Source organism: Ornithorhynchus anatinus, chromosome 5 (assembly GCF_004115215.2).
Source record: "Ornithorhynchus anatinus isolate Pmale09 chromosome 5, mOrnAna1.pri.v4, whole genome shotgun sequence".
NCBI classification, from domain to species: Eukaryota; Metazoa; Chordata; class Mammalia; order Monotremata; family Ornithorhynchidae; genus Ornithorhynchus; species Ornithorhynchus anatinus.
Genome location: NC_041732.1, coordinates 28747336 through 28752975, shown reverse-complemented (window position 1 = coordinate 28752975; position 5640 = coordinate 28747336). Strand labels below are relative to the sequence as shown.

The 5640-nt window shown below is 42.7% G+C and overlaps 1 non-coding gene across 1 annotated transcript; it reads left to right on the top strand.

Moving 5' to 3' along the window:
• Positions 1 to 1657: 1657 nt before the first annotated feature.
• On the top strand, positions 1658 to 1795 carry LOC114812483. The gene has a single exon (XR_003760136.1). It is a non-coding gene; the product is annotated as a small nucleolar RNA SNORA7 (small nucleolar RNA).
• The last annotated feature ends 3845 nt before the right edge of the window (positions 1796 to 5640 follow it).

Genomic DNA, 5640 nt, shown 5'->3' with positions numbered 1-5640 from the left:
ATTCAGATGAAAAGGAGAAGAGAGGAAGTAGAAAATATTGGTCAAAAATGGAGGGATAATATAAAGTTGGAAGAGAAAAATTCAAGAAGAATAGTAAAGATAGTAAATAGTTAAATAGAGAAGCAGTGTGGCTCAGTGGAAAGAGCACGGGCTTTGGAGTCAGAGGTCATGGGTTCGAATCCTGGCTCTGCCACTTGTCAGCTGTGTGACTGTGGGCAAGTCACTTAACTTCTGTGTCTCAGTTACCTCATCTGTAAAATGGGGATTGACTGTGAGCCCCACGTGGGACAACCTGATTCCCCTGTGTCTACCCTAGCGCTTAGAACAGTGCTCTGCACATAGTAAGTGCTTAACAAATTCCAGCATTATTATTATTATTATTAAAGAGGCATTTCAGCTAAATGAAAACATTTATTTAAGGAACAGTAAAGAAACTCCAATATAGAATTCGATGAGAAGAAAAGAAAAGAATTTTTAAGCAATTTTAAACAAAATGAGATTAAGAAGGAAGTGCAAAGATGTTAGAGGATTGGCATTGGAAAGCGAGGGGCAGTGAATCCATAAAAAGCGGGGGGAGAGATAAGGATAAAAATATCTCAAAGGAAGGTTGGGAGAAAAATCAAATTTGATTTCAGAATGAAAAGTAGCCAAGAGTTTTTGATGTCCTGCACAAAAGAGGAAAGGGACACATTTATGAAAATTTGAAAAACACAAGGAGGGATTCAGTGAAATCTTCAGAGAAAAATCCCCCATGTCCCACAGTGAGGATAGTGAAATTATTCAGAATAAGGACAAATATGAACAGCTCTTGCTTAGGAGTTTATTGGGTGAATGCAAAAGGAGCACTAACAGAAGCAACATTGACGGAAACATGGAAATTAGGACATGATAAGGCAAAGAGCAGTTTTTTCCTCATGGGCTAGACAAATGGCCATAAAATAAACTCCTAATCTCAAGGGATTATTGGATCCACAGTGTGAATAACCATCATTCTGGGGTTTTCCATATTGCCCACTGCTCTATCAAATCCAGCTGAATCAGCCCCTGAGGTTAAACCTTTTGAAACGGCTATGTCTTCATTGACAAGCACACTTTCAGGTTTGCATTCTACCACTTTGCTAATGTAAGTTCTGGGTGTCTAGGAACAGGGTCGAGTTTTCAGTATTCTCTTTTGAAAATAATTATTTGAATTCCCATTTTATTGTTTGAAATATTTTTCATAGCTGGTTAATGTCCAGTGAATTTTTATGCTTCAATTTGTCTTTTCCTCCTAGTGAACTATTCCTTTTATGTTGCTTGGATGTTTTTGGAATTTTGTCTGCTGGTGTAAACACTGTTTTATTAGCGATGCTTTTCTTCTGAAGAAAACCCTGGAAAGCATACTGGGTTTTTAACAGGATTTCAACATTTAATTTTCTCCAAAGAATTCTTTTCTACATTAGGTTTCCCTTTGCATAAAGTGATTACCTCAAGTTTTCTGCAAATAACGCTGTATTCTCTTGACTTGCCGTGCTGTCGTACCATCCCTCAGATAAAAATTTGCAGTGCTTTCCCTAAGAGTTCTGCTGATAGCAAATTGGATAATGGAGTGATGTGAATGAAACTGTTCTGCCATTTCCACAGTGCAAAGAGATATTAATAGGTGTAAGCACAGATACCCCTCTGAGGGTGACACCTGGAGAGTTTCCAGTGCTCTACCAGTCTTGACTATGGGAGGGACAGTCAAGCAGAGGCATACCCATTCTATTTCTAGCTTGGCCAGTGGCTAATGAGTGGAAGACAATCTGCTACAAGTCAAAACTCACCTGTGCTGGGCAGCAGCGGCATGGGAGAAAGTCAAGGGCGGAGACTCAAGCTTACTGCAAGGAAGGAAGCAGTGGTAAACTCTTCTGCATTTTTTACCAAGAAACCCCTATGGATACACTACCAGAACGATTGCAGATGGAGGAAGGATATTCTGGGTGAGCTGTTTCCTTGGCATCACTATGGGTCAGACATGACTCGACAGCATAAAACAAGAAAAGCACAGACATACCTGTAATGATGTCAAAAAGCAATATTTAAAATAAAACTAAACTTTAATTATGTAACTGTAGACTTCAAACAAAAACTCTTCATGTTTGGCTTTAAAGAATATAATCACCTTGTCCCCTTCTACCTCACCTCGCTACTCTCCTACTATAACCCAGCCTGCACACATTGTTCCTCTAATGCTAAACTTCTCACTGTACCTCACTCTCATCTATCTCACTGCCAATCTCTCGCCCACAATCTACCTCTGGCCTAGAATGACCTCCTTCCTCATATTAGACAGATAATTGCTCTCCCCTACTTCAAAGCCTTACTGAAGGCATATCTCTTCCCAGAAGCCTTCTCTGACTAAGCCCACCTCTCCTCTTCTCCCACTCCTTGGCACCCTGACTTACTCCCTTCATTCACCCTCCTTCCCATTTCTATAGCATATATGAAAATATTGATTATTTATTTATTTATGTATATTATTGTCTGTCTCCCCCTCTAGACTTTGAGTTCGCTGTGGGCAGAGATTGTGTCTGTTATTATAATGTACTCTTCCAAGTGCTTAGTACAATGCTTTACACATAGTAACTGCTCAATAAATACAATTAAATGAATGAATAAATTTAATCATTTCTGAGCCATTGATCAAAGCACCACAATCTTCTGGTGCAAAACCCTAAGTATTCAATTATTGGTAACCTCTGTTCTTCCCACCCTGCTCCAGGATGAATGTTGGGAACTATGAAGAAACTTTTAGGTGGATTCTGAACTGATTTTTCTCAATGAAAACAACAGAAACTCAAAGCTCAGATCTAGTTTCATAAATATTGCAAAATGATTTATCTTGGGAAATTGAGGTAACCACTCAAAGGTATGATACTTCTAGAGCACACCCATTCAAGACAAGGTCAAGTTTAAGATGAGAAGCAGTGTGACTGAGTGGATAGAGCATGGGCTTGGGAGTCAGAAGGACATGGATTCTAATCCCAACATGGCCACATGTCTGTTATTTGACCTTGGGCCATTCACTTAACTTCTCTGTGTCTCAGTTACCTCATCTGTAAAATGGGGATTAAAACTGTGAGCCCCATGTAGGACATGGTCAGTGTCTGACCTGATTAGTTTTTATCTGGCTAGTGCTTAGTACAGTGCCTGGCACATAGTGCTTAACAAAATCCCATAAAAAAATGAATCAACCTAATGTTATGATATATTTTACCCCATGGCTAATTAGGCCATTATTTTTCAACAATGTGTAATGAATTTCCAGGGTAGAACTGAAATTTTAAAATTCATATTTAAATATTATCTCAACTTTCTATGGATGTACCATATTGGTTTGAAAGAAATCCTGTGGCATACCACTAAAGTTTAGCATTTCTGTGGGATCATAAGGATTTTTTGAAGCTTTATTGAAAGAAGTTATAAAAGCTTTGAAGAAAATCCAAGCTGATTATTTTCCCCTTCTTGCAATGTAACAGTTGTTCATTATTTTTGAAAGCACTGTGGGTGGCAAGTGCAACAAAAAAATGCAGCAAGAAGCAATCCGTATCTGCACCCAAAGTGGGACTGCTTGTCAGTCACGTATCAGTCATTCCCTCTCTCTCTCTCTCTCTCTCTCACACTCTCTCACACACACACACACACATACGATATCCCTTTCAATAGTGTCATTCTTGAACCTGAAGGCTGCTATGTAGATTGAACAAAAGCTATGTTGGTGGTGTATTAATCTACATTTTCTTTTATCATCTCATTTATAATTTTTTCTTCAGTTGATGGAAATGTTTTCTCTACCAGAAGGGGCCCAGCTGGTGAGCAAACACACTGCAAGAGGCTTCCAACAGCCACTTCCTGCCACTGCTCCTCCTGCTCTGGAGCTCACACCTAGGAACCAGAAGACAGATAATTCATAGCCATGTTGCCAGTCAATGATGAGAAGGGGAATGTAACATCTCCTGTCACTTGAACCAGAAGAGGAAAGGAGATGAGATTATCAGAATGAAGGAAAGGGTGGTGGAGTGGAGAAGACAGAGAAAAGAGAAAAAAAGAGGTAAGAGTATTTAAGATTCCATTTACAAAGCATTGTTTTCCACACTGCAACTTGGCTGTGTGAATCCATCCAAACTCTCCCATGGTCCCCTTTTTTTGTTTATGGTTTTTAAGTGGTTACCCTGTGGGACATTGTACTAAATGCTGGGCTAGATAAGAGATAATCATTCATTCATTCAATAGTATTTATTGAGCGCTTACTATGTGCAGAGCACTGTACTAAGCGCTTGGAATGAACAAGTCGGCAACAGATAGAGACAGTCCCTGCCATTTGACAGGCTTACAGTCTAATCGGGGGAGACAGACAGACAAGAACAATGGCAATAAATAGAGTCAAGGGGAAGAACATCTCGTAAAAACAATGGCAACTAAAAAGAATCAAGGCGATGTACATTTCATTAACAAAATAAATAGGGTAATGAAAATATATACAGTTGAGCAGACGAGTACAGTGCTGAGGGGATGGGAGGGGGAAGAGCAGAGGGAAATGGGGGGAAAAGAGGGTTAAGCTGCGGAGAGGTGAAGGGAGGGTGGTAGAGGGAGTAGAGGGAGAAGGGGAGCTCAGTCTGGGAAGGCTTCTTGGAGGAGGTGAGTTTTAAGTAGGGTTTTGAAGAGAGAAGAGAATCAGTTTGGCGGAGAGGAGGAGGGAGGGCGTTCCAGGACCGCGGGAGGACGTGGCCCAGGGGTCGACGGCGGGATAGGCGAGACCGAGGGACGGTGAGGAGGTGGGCGGCAGAGGAGCGGAGCGTGCAGGGTGGGCAGTAGAAAGAGAGAAGGGAGGAGAGGTAGGAAGGGGCAAGGTGATGGAGAGCCTTGAAGCCTAGAGTGAGGAGTTTTTGTTTGGAGTGGAGGTTGATAGGCAACCACTGGAGGTGTTGGAGAAGGGGAGTGACATGCCCAGATCGTTTCTGCAGGAAGATGAGCCAGGCAGCGGAGTGAAGAATAGACTGGAGAGGGGCGAGAGAGGAGGAAGGGAGATCAGAGAGAAGGCTGATACAGTAGTCTAGCCGGGATATAACGAGAGCCCGTAGCAGTAAGGTAGCCGTTTGGGTGGAGAGGAAAGGGCAGATCTTGGCGATATTGTAAAGGTGAAACCGGCAGGTCTAGGTAACGGATAGGATGTGTGGGGTGAACGAGAGAGATGAGTCAAGGATGACACCGAGATTGCGGACCTGAGAGATGGGAACAATGGTCGTGCCATCCACGGTGATAGGGAAGTCTGGGAGAGGACCAGGTTTGGGAGGGAAGATGAGGAGCTCAGTCTTGCTCATGTTGAGTTTTAGGTGGCGGGCCGACATCCAGGTGGAGACATCCTGGAGGCAGGAGGAGATGCGAGCCTGAAAGGAGGGGGAGAGGACAGGGGCGGAGATGTAGATCTGCATGTCATCTGCGTAGAGATGGTAGTCAAAGCCGTGAGAGCGAATGAGTTCACCAAGGGAGTGAGTGTAAATGGAGAACAGAAGAGGGCCAAGAACTGACCCTTGAGAAACTCCAACAGTTAAAGGATGGGAGGGGGAGGAGGCGCCAGCGAAGGAGACCGAGAAGGACCGGCCAGAGAGATGAGAGGAG